This window comes from Odontesthes bonariensis, chromosome 14 (assembly GCF_027942865.1).
Source record: "Odontesthes bonariensis isolate fOdoBon6 chromosome 14, fOdoBon6.hap1, whole genome shotgun sequence".
Classification (NCBI taxonomy): Eukaryota; Metazoa; Chordata; class Actinopteri; order Atheriniformes; family Atherinopsidae; genus Odontesthes; species Odontesthes bonariensis.
This window is the reverse complement of record NC_134519.1, coordinates 4,006,719-4,021,675: the sequence shown is the minus strand read 5'-3', so window position 1 is coordinate 4,021,675 and position 14,957 is coordinate 4,006,719.

The window sequence follows — 14,957 nt, the reverse complement described above, 5'->3', positions numbered from 1 at the left end:
CAATTAGGTCATGTGTGGTTTTGTTTCATACACGCACACACCACTTGCCGGGACGTTAATTAACTGCTCGATCCTCACTCTGTCGACTCGTCAGAGCACACGCCTTTCTAACCGAGCGCCATCAGTTACGCTACATGACCAGCAGGGGGCCGCTCCGCTATGAACTGACCAACACTGTAAAGTCACACTCTAAACATAACATGTCTCACCTTTGGAACTTTTCTACAGTGTGTGTGTGTGTGTGTGTATTATATTTTATATATCGTATGTCTTTTGCAAAATAACCTACATAATCTTACATCACATATGTTACATACCAGGATATTCTGTTACTGTTAAGCCTACTATGAATATTAAAATACGCTGAATCATGTGTCTCGTATCATGCCTACATATATGAATTTTGCAGAAACAAAACCCCCGCGAAAATCAGTTTTGTATTCAAGCGAGTAATGATTGATTAAATGAGCTGACACTTCATTGCGCCAGCCAGCCAGATTACACTGAGTGGAGCGGATGACCGGGAAACCAACGACCCAAAAACGTAAATTAGATTTATTATTTCGTTTTGGTTTCCCTGTTTGTTATTTGTTCTGTTTTGAGCCGAAAATAGGAAAACAAATACCAATATTCCATTTTTTGGTTAAACAGAAAAACAGAAAAACGAAATTTTGACTCGTTTTTCTGTTTGCCAGATGAATGGAATAATTGAATGATCGGAAGGTACACGGACCTACACGGACCTGAGTGAAACTTTGAATATATTAAATGAAACTTTGAATATATTGAATGAAACTTTGAATATATGGAATGAAATTTTGAATGTATGGAGTGAAACTTTGAAAATATTGAATGAAACTTTGAATATATGGAATGAAACTTTGAATATATGGAATGAAATTTTGAATGTATGGAATGTAACTGAAAATATTGAATGAAACTTTGAATATATTAAATGAAACTTTGAATATATTGAATGAAACTTTGAATATATGGAATGTAACTGAAAATATTGAATGAAACTTTGAATATATGTAATGAAACTTTGAATATATTAAAGGAAACTTTGAATATATTGAATGAAACTTTGAATATATGGAATGAAATTTTGAATGTATTGAATGAAACTTTGAATATATGGAATGTAACTGAAAATATTGAATGAAACTTTGAATATATGTAATGATACTTTGAATATATTAAAGGAAACTTTGAATATATTGAATGAAACTTTGAATATATGGAATGAAATTTTAAATGTATTGAATGAAACTTTGAATATATGGAATGTAACTGAAAATATTTAATGAAACTTTGAATATATTAAATGAAACTTTGAATATATTGAATGAAACTTTGAATATATGGAATGAAACTGAAAATATGTAATGAAACTTTGAATATATGTAATGAAACTTTGAATATATTGAGTGAAACTACGAATATATGTAATGAAACTGAATACCGTATTTTCTGCACCATAAGGCGCACTTAAAATCCTAAAATTTTCTCAAAAAACAAAAGTGCGCCTTATAACCCGGAGCACTTTAAGTGCTTACAGAAGCAGACTCGTCCTCTCTCCTGTGTTCTTTTAAATTTGGGGAAGCCGGACAAAAGCGGTCAGCCGTGCTCCACTAACAGAAATCAGCTGCGTAATGGTAGGAAAAACATCCAACCTGCCGGCTTGTTACAGCTGACATCGGTTGTCGGGGCACAAGGACACGCTCCGCCGGGATCCAGATGCAAAATCTCACGAATTCGGGGTTACCATTATGGTGTGGAGGAAATGAGTCGAATCACGCGTCGGTCAGCCGTCCATTGGGGAATTTATTCAGAACAAACCGTCACAGCACATATGCATACAGAATGTTACAAAATGTCCGCAGAGTTCATTTTGCGACACCCTTTTATACTTGTCTTATCATAACAAGGGTACGTGGCCCTCTCTGGAGGCGCCTAGCTTCCGTCATAATCCTAAACAAACTCATTCTAACTATCAACAATATTCATATGAACCAGTCAACAAGGCATACGATGTAATTATGACATGTCAAGAGAATGTCATGACATTATTCTCCCACAAGCTTTACAGTTTATTTATAAATTGAACCCTGTCACCAGACAGGTGCAGCTATGGTCACCAGAAGCTGAGAGCACTCTGCAGGACTGTTTTGCTACAACAGACTGGGATGTGTTTTGATCTACGGCCACTCGGGAGGACTCTTCTGTCAGCGTAGAGGAGTATGCTGAGTATGTGTCTGGGTATATCAGCACTTGTGTTGAGAACATCATACCCACCATACAAGTCAAGAAGTTTCCCAATCAGAAGCCCTGGGTTAACAGCGAGGTACTGTGCTTACTGCGTGCTCGCACCGCTGCATTTAAATCTGGCAACGAGGCTGAGCGCAAAGCTGCACAGTACAGACTGGAGAAGGCCATAAGAGCGACCAAGAGGCAGCACAGAGAGAAGACAGAGGACTTCTACTCCAACGCTGACGCCAGGAGGATGTGGCAAGGTCTGGACCACATCACAGACTTCAGAACCGGCTGCAGAACCACCACCATCACCACCATCAGCCCCTACAATGCTTAAAAATTGTCCCCTTAATAGGATTAGTTTCGCGTGGGACGACGAAATTCGGTACACTCATTCATCATGCCCAGACGCACAAAAAAGTCTCAAGTTGCCATGGTCACACATTCACAGGAAGGCGGCCATTTTGGATGGAAGTTGCCCGATTTCACGCCTGCATATGATCGAACACTTCCTACAGATTTAATGCTACAGACTTGGCCAGGTTACTCTTAAGACATGGGAGGGAAAAATCATTGGACAACTTTTTCAAAACTTAAAGGGCGTGGCGACGCTTCAAAGTTTGATGACTCGCCATCACTCGCCACAAAAAATTAAGTCGCTTATAACTTCCACATACATTATCCAATCTGTCCCAAACTTCATACGGTGAATGCTGGAACCAGCCTGAACGCGTACATATAAAATAGTGATATCCACGAACAGCGCCACCTGCTGGTGGTTGGAAACGTCTTTTTTTTCCACAACTCGTATTTTATCAAACTCCTCCTACAGATTTAATGGTAACAGCTCCAAACTTGACCAGGTTACTCTTAAGACATGGGGGGAAAGAATAATGGAGAAACTTTTCAAAACTCTGAACGGTGTGGGCGTGGCAAGGCGGTGAAAATCGTGTGATGGCGTTTGTGGTTTTAAAGCCTTATCATCATCGTAAGGTCATGAAACTTGGCACACACGTCTACCCTGACGACTGCGTACATATGTAAAGGGTATCGTGTGTGGGCGGAACAAAATGGCTCAGTGGCGCCCCCTAGAAATTTTCAAAAACTCCTCCGCATTGGGGTTATTATGTGCCCGTACGTACGCAGAGGGAATCGTGCGTGTTGGCAGAGCTGCAGCTGCAGCGTCCAGCGCATGCCCCAACATACACACATCCGAACGTACGCACACCTCGGTCCCGCTCACAGCTGCCTTCAGCTTTCTAGTCTTTTATTATATTTCGACATCCAGTGCGGGCAACAAAGTAAAGAATTTTATTGTACAGGGAAACATGTTTCTAACTGCACATATGTTGATAAAGCTCGGAATCTAAGACATAATGTTTTCCTTAATGTGTGCCGTATCTCAGCTTTCTATGTTCAAAGTTCTCTTTACAACGTTCCTAGAAACAGAAACTAAGAAAAGTCCAACCAAAAAATACAGAACTAATATGTATTTAACATAACTTTACGGTAGAGTTACTTTAACCAAAAATATTTGGTTAAAGTAAATATTACATATATAACTTTATATGTATGAATATTCAAAAGATTATTAGGGACCGAGCAGTGAAACTGCAAGGACCCTATTGTATCTGTAAGGATTATTATTAGGGACCGAGCAGTGAAACTGCAGGGACCCTATTGTATCTGTAAGGTTTATTATTATTCCGTTCTTCTTCTTATTATTCTTTGCAAAAGGTATGCGAAAACTCAGGAAATTTTGCGAGCGCCACCTGCCAGTCGACGACATGAAAGAATCTAAACTTTAAATTTTTGGGAGTCGCTCATTGACTCTGTAGAGCCCCCTACAATGCTTAAAAATTGTCCCCTTAATAGGATTAGTTTTGCGTAGGACAACAAAATTCGGTACACTCATTCATCATGCCCAGACGCACAAAAAAGTCTAATGCCGCCATGGTCCCACGTTTACAGGAAGGCGGCCATTTTGGATGGAAAGTGCGTTATGTCGCTTATAACTTCCACATACATTATCCAATCTGTCCCAAACTTCATACAGTGATAGCTGGACCCAGCTTGAAACGTACATATTATCATAGCGACATCCACCTATAGCGCCACCTGCTGGGGGTTGGAAACATCTCTTTTTTTCCATACCTCGCATTTGATCGAACTCGTCCTACAGATTTAATGCTACAGACTTCAGACTTGGCCAGGTTACTCTTAAGACATGGGGGGAAAGAATCATGGAGAAACTTTTTCAAACCTCAAAGGGCGTGGCCGTGGCGACGCCTCAAAGGTATGACTCGCCATGAAGAATTAAGTCGCTTATAACTTCCACATACATTATCCAATCTGTCCCAAACTTCATACGGTGAATGCTGGACCCAGCCTGAACGCGCACATATAAAGTAGCGACATCCACCTATAGCGCCACCTGCTGGGGGTTGGAAACATCTCTTTTTTTCCATACCTCGCATTTGATCGAACTCGTCCTACAGATTTAATGCTACAGACTTCAGACTTGGCCAGGTTACTCTTGAGACATGGGGGGAAAAAATCATGGAGAAACTTTTTCAAACCTCAAAGGGCTTTGCAGTGGAAACGCCTCAAATTTATGACTTGCCATAAAACTTAAGTCGCTTATAACTCCCACAAACATTATCCAATCTGTCCCAAACTTCACATGGTAATAGCTGGACCCAGCTTGAACGCGCACATATAAAATAGTGATATACACCTACAGCGCCACCTGCTGGTGGTTGGAAAAGTCTTTATTTTCCCACACCTCGCATTTGATCAAACTCCTCCTACATATTTAATGCTACAAGCTTCAAACTTGGCCAGGTTACTCTTAAGACATGGGGGCAAAACTTCATGGAGAAACTTTTTCAAACTCTGAACGGTATGTGCGTGGCCAGGTGGTTAAAATCGTGTGATGGCGTTTGTGATATGAAAGCCTTATCATCATCGTAAGGTCATGAAACTTGGCACACACGTCCACCCTGATGACCTCGTATGTACGTAAAGGGTATTGTGTGTGGGCGGAGCAAAATGGCTCAGTGGCGCACCCTAGAAATTTTCAAAAACCCCTCCGCATTGGGGTTATGATGTGCTCGTACGTACGCAGAGGGTATCGTGCGTGTGGGCAGAACTGCAGCTCCAGCGTCCAGCTCCAGCCCCAACGTACGCACACCTCGGTCCCGCTCACAGCTGCTTGCAGCTTTCTAGTTCTGTCTTCCGTCTTCTTATTCTTTGCCAAAGGTATGCGAAAACTCAGGAAATTTTGCGAGCGCCACCTGCCAGTCGACGACATGAAAGAATCTAAACTTTATAATTTTGGGAGTCGCTCATTGACTCTGTAGCGCCCCCTACAATGCTTAAAAATGGTGCCCGCATTGGGGTTAGTTTCGCGTGGGATGACGAAAGTCGGTACACTCATTCATCATGCCCAGATGCACAAAAAAGTCTCATGCCGCCATGGTCCCACGTACACAGAAAGGCGGCCATTTTGGATGGAAGGTGCGTTTTCGTGCCATTTTTGACCGATTCCACGCCTTGCATATGATCAAACTCGTCCTACAGATTTAATGCTACAGACTTACTCTTAAGGTTACTCTTAAGACATGGGGGAAAAAAATCATGGGGAAACTTTTTCAAAACTTAAAGGGCGTGGCGACGCCTCAAAGTTAGGTGACTCGCCATCACTCGCCACAAAAAATTAAGTTGCTTATAACTTCCACATACATTATTCAATCTGTCCCAAACTTCATACGGTGAATGCTGGACCCAGCCTGAACGCGCACATACAGGTGCTGGCCAGTAAATTAGAATATCATCAAATAGTTGAATTATTTCAGTAATTCCACTCAAAACGTGAAACTTGTATACTGTATACTTTCCTTCCACACAGACTGATATATTTCAAGTGTTTATTCATTTTAGTTTTGATTATTATTACTGAAAGCTAATGAAAACACCAAATTCAGTATCTCAAAAAATTTGAATATTTTGAAAAGGTTCAATATAGAAGACACCTGGTGCCACACTAATCAGCTGATTAACTCAAAACACCTGCAAAGCCCTTTAAATGGTCTCTCAGTCTTGTTCTGAAGGCTACACAATCATGGGGAAGACTTCTGACTTGACAGTTGTCCAAAAGACGACCATTGACATCTTGCACAAGGAGGGCAAGACACAAAAGGTGATTGCTAAAGAGGCTGGCTGTTCGCAGAGCTCTGTGTCCAAGCACATTCATAGACAGGTGAAGGGACGGAAGAAATGTGGTAGAAAAAAGTGTACAAGCAATAGGGATAACCGCACCCTGGAGAGAATTGTGAAACAAAACCCATTCAAGAATGTGGGGGAGATTCACAAAGAGTGGACTGCAGCTGGAGTCAGCGCTTCAAGAACCACCACGAAGAGACGCATGAAAGACATGGGTTTCAGCTGTCGCATCCCTTGTGTCAAGCCACTCTTGAACAACAGACAGCGTAAGAAGCGTCTCGCCTGAGCTAAGGACAAAAAGGACTGGACTGCTGCTGAGTGGTCCAAAGTTATGTTCTCTGATGAGAGTAAATTTTGCATTTCCTTTGGAAATCAAGGTCCCAGAGTCTGGAGGAAGAGCGGAGAAGCACAGAATCCACGTTGCATGAAGTCCAGTGTAAAGTTTCCACCGTCAGTGATGGTGTGGGGTGCCATGTCATCTGCCGGTGTTGGCCCACTCTGTTTTCTGAGGTCCAAGGTCAATGCAGCCGTCTACCAGGAAGTTTTAGAGCACTTCATGCTTCCTGCTGCTGACCAACTTTATGGAGATTCAGATTTCACTTTCCAACAGGACTTGGCACCTCCACACAGTGCCAAAACCACCAGTACCTGGTTTAAGGACCATGGTATCCCTGTCCTTGATTGGCCAGCAAACTCGCCTGACCTTAACCCCATAGAAAATCTATGGGGTATTGTGAAGAGGAAGATGCAATACGCTAGACCCAACAATGCAGAGGATCTGAAGGCGACTATCAGAGCAAACTGGGCTCTCATAACACCTGAGCAGTGCCACACACTGATCGACTCCATGCCACGCCGCATTAATGCAGTAATTGAGGCAAAAGGAGCCCCGACCAAGTATTGAGTGCTGTACATGCTCATACTTTTCATGTTCATACTTTTCAGTAGGCCAACATTTCTAATAATACTTTTTTTTCATTGGCCTTAAGTAATATTCTAATTTTTTTAGATACAGAATTTGTAGTTTTCATTAGTTGTCACTTATAAATATCAAAATTAAAAGAAATAAACATTTCAGATACATCCGTCTGTGTGCAATGCATGAATATAATGTACAAGTTTCACTTTTTTTTATGCAATTACTGAAATAATTCAACTTTTTGATGATATTCTAATTTACTGGCCAGCACCTGTATAACATAGTGATATCCACCTACAGCGCCACCTGCTGGTGGTTGGAAACATCTTTTTTGATCAAACTCCTCCTACATATTTAATGCTACAAGCTTTAAACTTGGCCAGGTTACCTTTAAGACACTGGGGGAAAGAATCTTGGAGAAACTTTTTCAAACCTCAAAGGGTGTGGCCGTGGCGACGCCTCAAATTTATGACTCGGCATAAACACTTAAATCGCTTATAACTTCCACATACATTATCCAATCTGTCCCAAACTTCATACGGTGAATGCTGGACCCCGCTTGAAATATTATCATAGTGACATCCACCTATAGCGCCACCTCCTGGTGGTTGTAATCGTCTTTTTTTTCCCACAACTCGCATTTTATCTAACTCCTCCTACAGGTTTTATGGTAACAGCTCCAAACTTGGCCAGGTTACTCTTAAGCGAGGGGGGAATAAAAATCTTGAGGACTAATGTCACATATCAAGCCAAGAAGAAGGAACTGAGTAAGAACATGTACAAGACTAATGTCACGTATGAAGCCAAGAAGAAGGAACTGAGTAAGAGCATGTACTGTCACTAGTGATGTGGCGTTTTAAGCGAGGCCTCGGAGCATGTGTCGAACAAAAAGGGGCGAGCCAGATGAAGCGTTGGTTCAAGGCTTCTATCGTTTCCATAAAAATCACGTGACTGATGACAAACGAGGCCTCGGATTCAGTGTACACGTCACTGATTCATTTTGAGCGTCACTATCGCATAAAAAGGGTTTGAACCTTGCAGCACTTTGAGGGTTTTGAGTTGGCGTTTGGTATTGGTGAGAGGTAGAGTGTGCGTTGGTTAAGTTCAGTTATTATATCAGTCATATCATCTATTATTATTATTATTATTATACTGCATTAGAATATATCGTAATTAGGTTAGAATAGTTATATAGGATATGAACCCTCGTTTTTCGCGGGGGTTACATTCCAAAAAGAACCCGTGATAGGCGAAATCCGTGAAGTAGTATAACCTTTATTTTTTTACAAATAACTACTGTAGGCTTACTGTAAAATAATAACTTTAATGATCAATACAAACTGAAGGCTTCAAATTGCGGAGATCAGCACCGCGACCCGAGTCATTGGATTAGAACGGGAGAAAATGAAAAATGATTATGAAAAAAAATACAAAGTACGGTAGGACAAATAGTGACTCGCGTGTATTTCACTGCTCTTCTGACTGAGCCGCTGCATCCTGACTCAGTGTTTTTTTTTCTTCTAAAGCCCGCGGTGCAGGTGGGTTTTTTTCGAGAGAAGAACATAGTTATCGGTAGTTGTTGTCGCTCTTTTTTCTTCTGGGCATATTAAACCGCAACGTTATTGACACACATTTTTTTAGATAAAAACCAATAACTTATATTTGTCTTGTTGCCCATACTGCTCGGTTACAGTTTATTCCTGACTCCCTGTCCCATAAGCACTTTCCCACTCCCAGTTCCATAAGCACTGTAGTCAGTGTACATCATTGATATATTTCATTTGAGTGATCAACACCATAGCACTCAATAATACTTCCATATATGCAGTTTTCACACATTTATTTTCATTGAGACACAGTGACAACAATTGTTTATTTTATATTGCATGATGCTCTAACTCAGGGTTAATTTAGTCTGTCATATATTCCTTTTGCACAGCACGTGTCACTAGAGAGACCGTTTCAATGAGGCTTCGGGTAATGAACCTTTTGGCGAACCTTTGGGCTGGAAAGCCTCATTGGTTCAAGATGCCTCGTTTTGCCATCATTAACTGTCACACCCGTGGACTCACGTTGTTAGTGACCGCCCTGAACACGCCTGATCTCAGAAGCCAAGCAGAGGCAGACCTGGTTAGTACTTGGATGGGAGACCGCCTGGGAATACCAGGTGCTGTAAGCCTTTCGGTCAAGGTGTGGTGTTAGGGAGGACACGGATGCGGACTTCAAAAGTAAAGGTTGGTTTATTAAAGCAAAAAACAATGAGCAAACAAAAAGCGCAGCAACGCTGGATTCAAAAAACTTAACTTAGAAAAGGCAAACAAAAGACTTGGCATGAATAAATAAAATAAATACTTAACTTGGGAAATGACGAGGAACATGGAACAAACAGGTATCGTAGCATGGATGGCCAACAGGGCAGTGTAAAGCAAAGATCCGGCGACAAGACAGGGGAGACAGGAGACTAAATAGGGTGTGAGAGTGATTGGAGAGTGAGTGCAGCTGAGGGAAAAAAACACAGGTGAAGTGAGTGAAACTGATAAACAGAGTGCAGGGAAACTAAAATATGACTAAAAACTAAACATGGACAGACACACAAACATAACCTAAAACATGAAACTAAAAACGTGAGTCCATGGGTGTGACATGTACAAGACTATTGTCACGTATCAAGCCAAGAAGAAGGAACTGAGTAAGAACATGTACAGGACTAATATCACGTATCAAGCCAAGAACAAGGAACTCAGTAAGAACACAGTATGCAATTGTTGAATATAAACAGTGTGTTGCAGCAGGTATGAAGCTGAATAGGCAGCAGTTGAAAGAAAAGCGCCTGTAATTTGACTTTGTTATGCAGCAGTTTTTAGATAAAGTCAGAGATGGACCAGATTTTGTGTGTTGTGTTTGCCACAGGTTGTTGTTTAAACATCAGGTTTTAACCTGTAAAAGGGTAGATTATAATAAGACTGGAGTTGTAGCTATTGTAGCCGCAAAGTGTATTACTGACTGTAGAAGCTAAGCCAATGCTTTAAGCCACTGAGGTGTTTCGCTTGTTAAAACCTAATTGCGCGCTTGGACCAAACCATCACGGATGAATGAGTACCCTGTTGCCTTTGAGTTTACAAACAACTCAGTTTATTTGCCTCTCATGATTACATCCGTACGGAGCACATATGTTGCTGCACAGCGGTCAAAAACTGTTTCTGACGAGCCCCCAAACATACATACAATATATATAGGCCACCCGCCAATCACAATCCGACAACAATTAGACAGCAATTAACAAATCTGCTCTTACACTCCGGCCCCTAATTGTCATGGCCGGCAGACATGGCAATTCAATACAGAAAATATTAATAAGAGCACGATATGAAGTATATGGAAATGCAATATTTACACTTCCTGTACCAGGCAAAGTTTGGTCACAGGTCTCTCAATGACACTATTTTTAGTCTGTAGCTTGACAGAACGCACCATGCCCTTTGAATCAGGAAAAATCTCCAACACTTTCCCAGGAAGCCAGAAACCACGAGGGGCTGAGGAATCCATAATGACAACAACATCTCCAACTGTCAGACTCTGTTTCCTCTGATTCCACCTCTGTCTTTCTTGCAGTAGGGGCAGATATTCCCGGGTTCCAACGCTTCCAAAACAAATCCGAGATGTATTGAGCTTGCCTCCAGCGTTGCTTCACATACATATCAGAAGATCTGAAAAGTCCTGGTGGCAAGGCTGGTTTTCCCTTCAGAAGAAGAAGATGGTTGGGAGTGAGCGCTTCCAAATCATTTGGGTCGTCAGACTGCTGTGTAATAGGACGATCATTCATGGCTCCAACCTCGCACATGACCGTGTGAAACCCGTCATCATCAAGTGTCTGCTGGTGTAAAACTGAGTAAAGAACACGCCTGACTATGCGTATCATGCGTTCCCAAACTCCGCCATGATGAGACCCGGCCGGAGGATTGAAGCTCCATTTAACTCCGGCTGAAATTAAAGCTCCTTGAATGCGCTCATGGTTTAGCTCCCTAACAGCCTCACGTAGCTCTCTCTCAGCTCCAATAAAATTAGTTCCATTGTCCGATCTGATATGAAGGACCTGACCTCTCCTGCAAATCGCTCTCCCTCTTTTTATCCCCACAGGTCCAAAATAGTCAACTCCAACATTTGTGAAAGGAGGCAGATCTGGAACAATTCTCTCCTTAGGAAGATCCGCCATCTTCTGCTCCATGGCCCTGCCATTAAAATAACTGCACTGGGACATGATCTTCCTCACAGCTGCATTGGCATTAGTTATCCAGTACTTCCTCCTAAGTGTAGATAGGGTATGGTTTCACCCACTGTGTCCTAGCAGTTGGTGCATGTTCCTGAGAAGAAGCTTAGAGATATGCTGCTCCTTAGAAAGGATGAGGGGATGTTTTTCCTCTGATGGCATCGCTCCTTTGCTTAATCTCCCTCCCACTCTTAAGAGTCCATCTTCCAACATGGGATCTAGCTTGTAAATGGAACTTTGTCTGCTTACTGTGTGCTTCTCAGACAACAGTGAGGAAATTTCAGATGCAAACCTTTGTTGCTGACAGTAGCAGATGACAGCTAGTTCAGCCTTCTCCAAATCCTTTGGGGCAAGCACACTGCTCTGCTGTTTGACAGTAGCCCTTTTTTCTCCCAATTGACCAGTCTGTGGTCCAGATGCCTTTCGCTGACGACTAAGCTCCAACAGATGACCTCTCAACTTCAGGAACCAAGCCACTGCCACTTTAAGTCTTCTCCAACATGAAAAGTAAGTTATAAGATGATCAGTGGGATTCAATGCATCATGAACAGTGACATTCACATAAGCCTCCTTCCTGACCTCTGGATCATCAGAATCCATCTTGACATCATTTAGACAACTTGAATATTCCCTGTGAAATTCTGGGTTGCTCATAAACCTTTCCCTGACTCCAAGTATCCTTTGCTTTACAACTTTAAAGCTGTATGGCAGGTGAGCATCCTGTCTCCTGAAGGGCAACTTAAGGCAGTATCTCTCTTCCTGTAGTGTTGCAGAGGATTCCATAATCTTCATAAACTTTATGTCTTCTCTAGACATCTCTTTGTTCTCTGAAGGACGTTCATTAAATTCATGCTTATACTGATTGTTCAGCATGAGCTCCAAATTAGCCACTGAAATTTGATTCACCACAACAGAGGAAAGCTTCCTTTCATCATTACTGCAGTTTCCATTTAAAGGCCCATTGATAACCCAGCCCAACACTGTTCTTATAGCATATGGACCGTTTTCACAACTGTTCACCACTTCCCATGGTTCCAATAACCTGGGAGCATTGGTTCCTATCAGTAGGTCCACTTTGGCCTTTATTGAGGAGATGTGAACCTTGTACAAATAAGGCCACTTTTCCAAATCAGCAGCAGTGACCATGTTGTCTGGAGTGACTGGCATCTCTCTCTGTGTGAGAACTTCAGGCAAAGGATAAAAAGCTTTTCCTGCAAGATCAGCGACCTCCATTCCAGACACAGCAAAAGTGGGAACAACCTTTTCCTGTCCCATAGTTTTCAAAAGGAAATTTGTTCTTTTTCCTGTGATGCTCAATCGCTCCATAAGGTGTTCAGAGCAAAATGTAGCTGTGCTCCCAGGATCCAAAAATGCATATGTCTGAATCACTTCATTTCCTTTTGTAGATTTGACCTGCACTGGGACAATGGAGAGAATGCAACGGTCATTACCGGCCCCTGTGCGTCCACATACCTGGGACGAAGTTGATGGATTTTCTTCAGGTGGCTCCCATGTGCGTTGCAACTCAACATTAGTCTTTGGAATATGAAGGGCAGTGGGATGCTGTTGATCACAAATTTCACAGACCAGACGTTTACCACAGTCACGGCTTATGTGTCCGACCTTTAAACAACCAAAGCATATTCCCTTTTCTTTTAGGAACTGGATTTTTTCTCTGTGTTTTTTACGTTGGAACTGTTGGCATTTCTCCAAGAGATGAGTACATGTACACCAAGAACAATACAAAATGTCCTGTCTCTTTGCATTGCTTGTGTGAGCATTTTCTTCAAATGAGTTGACAGGCATTACTGTAGTGGCAAAACTACTTCCTTTCCCTCTGAATGACTTCGTTTGTCCTTTGAAGCAGTTACAGGGTTTTGCAGAGGTTACATTCTGTGGTACAGGTAGTTCAATATTTCCAAAAATTGGATCAGAAAGGATCCTCACTTGTTTCTCCAAGAATGCAACAACATCAACAAAATGTGCCCTTCGATTGTATTTTTCCATTTTATCATGGGCAACAGCTCTCCACCTTTCACGATGTTTATATGGCAATTTACACATCACTGCTTTCATATTGCTTGGCATGTCCATTTCCTGCATATGGGGAAGCTCCTCCATCACATTACAGCACCCACGTAGAAACAAACCATAGGCCTTTTCAATATATGCATTAGCAATCTTGTAGTCATTACCGAAATGCTCCTGGAGCAAAGCTTTGGCTACAATGAAGCCACGTTCAGGATCCATGTGTTGACAACTTTGCACTAGTTCCCTTGGTTGCCCTCTGGTGAACTGTTCCAAGTAATATAAGCAGTCAGCCTTACTTGCTTTGTCCTCCACACCTTGTTCAAATGATTTTGTGAAGGCTCGGTATTGGAACGGATCTCCCTCAAAGACAGGTATGTCACGTGGTGGCAGAGAAAGCAGGCGTTGTTGGTTCACCAAAGAGGCTGTGATTTCATTTTGTTTGCACATAATACTAACAATATCACCAAGTTGAGTCTGATCGTTTTGTCCATGATTCAATGGTTGTCTCCTGGTTTGTGTCACCCAAGCTGTTGTTTGATCATGCAGCAAGCTTTGTGATGTTTCCACATATGGCAATTTTTTATTGTTGTTTGTTTGCATATCCATTGAGTGCCTTTGATTTTGCGGCATTGACCAATTCACTTGCTTTTGTGTTTTACAGGCTGCAGGCTCATACTCCTTGGCCATTGCATTGAGTATTTGTGGTGCCAGTTTCCGTTTTTCCTTTTCAAGATAAGAGTTCATACCATCTGTTGGTGCCTGAGAGAGCCTTTGTCCATCCATAGCTTGCAAAACTGCCAACATAGCATCAGATGCAGCAAGTTCCGTCTCCAATTCGAGCTGTTCCTTTCTCCTTTTTATTTTTTGTTCTTGTTCCTCCAGTACATGTCGTTCCTTTAAGGCTGCCATATAAGCCATGACTGCAGCCTTTTCTGCTGCTGCCTTTATTTTTACAGAGGAAGCAGTGCTTGACCTGTGGCTTGTGAAACTTTTGGTTGAATCTTTACCCACATTAGAGACACTGTCATTTGGATTTATATCATCATTTTCAATACCTTTATCACCATTATTCTCAGTTTCAGACACCTGGTTTTCATTTGATTTCACCCACATTTCAACTTCATCAATAAATTCATCATTAAACATCATTTTAGCCTTGAACCATGTTTCATGCCTTTCTTTTTCCTCATGGGGCAACAAAATCATCAAAGAATCATTCACACATCTTATTTCATCACACAGTTCAATAAAGCCATGTAG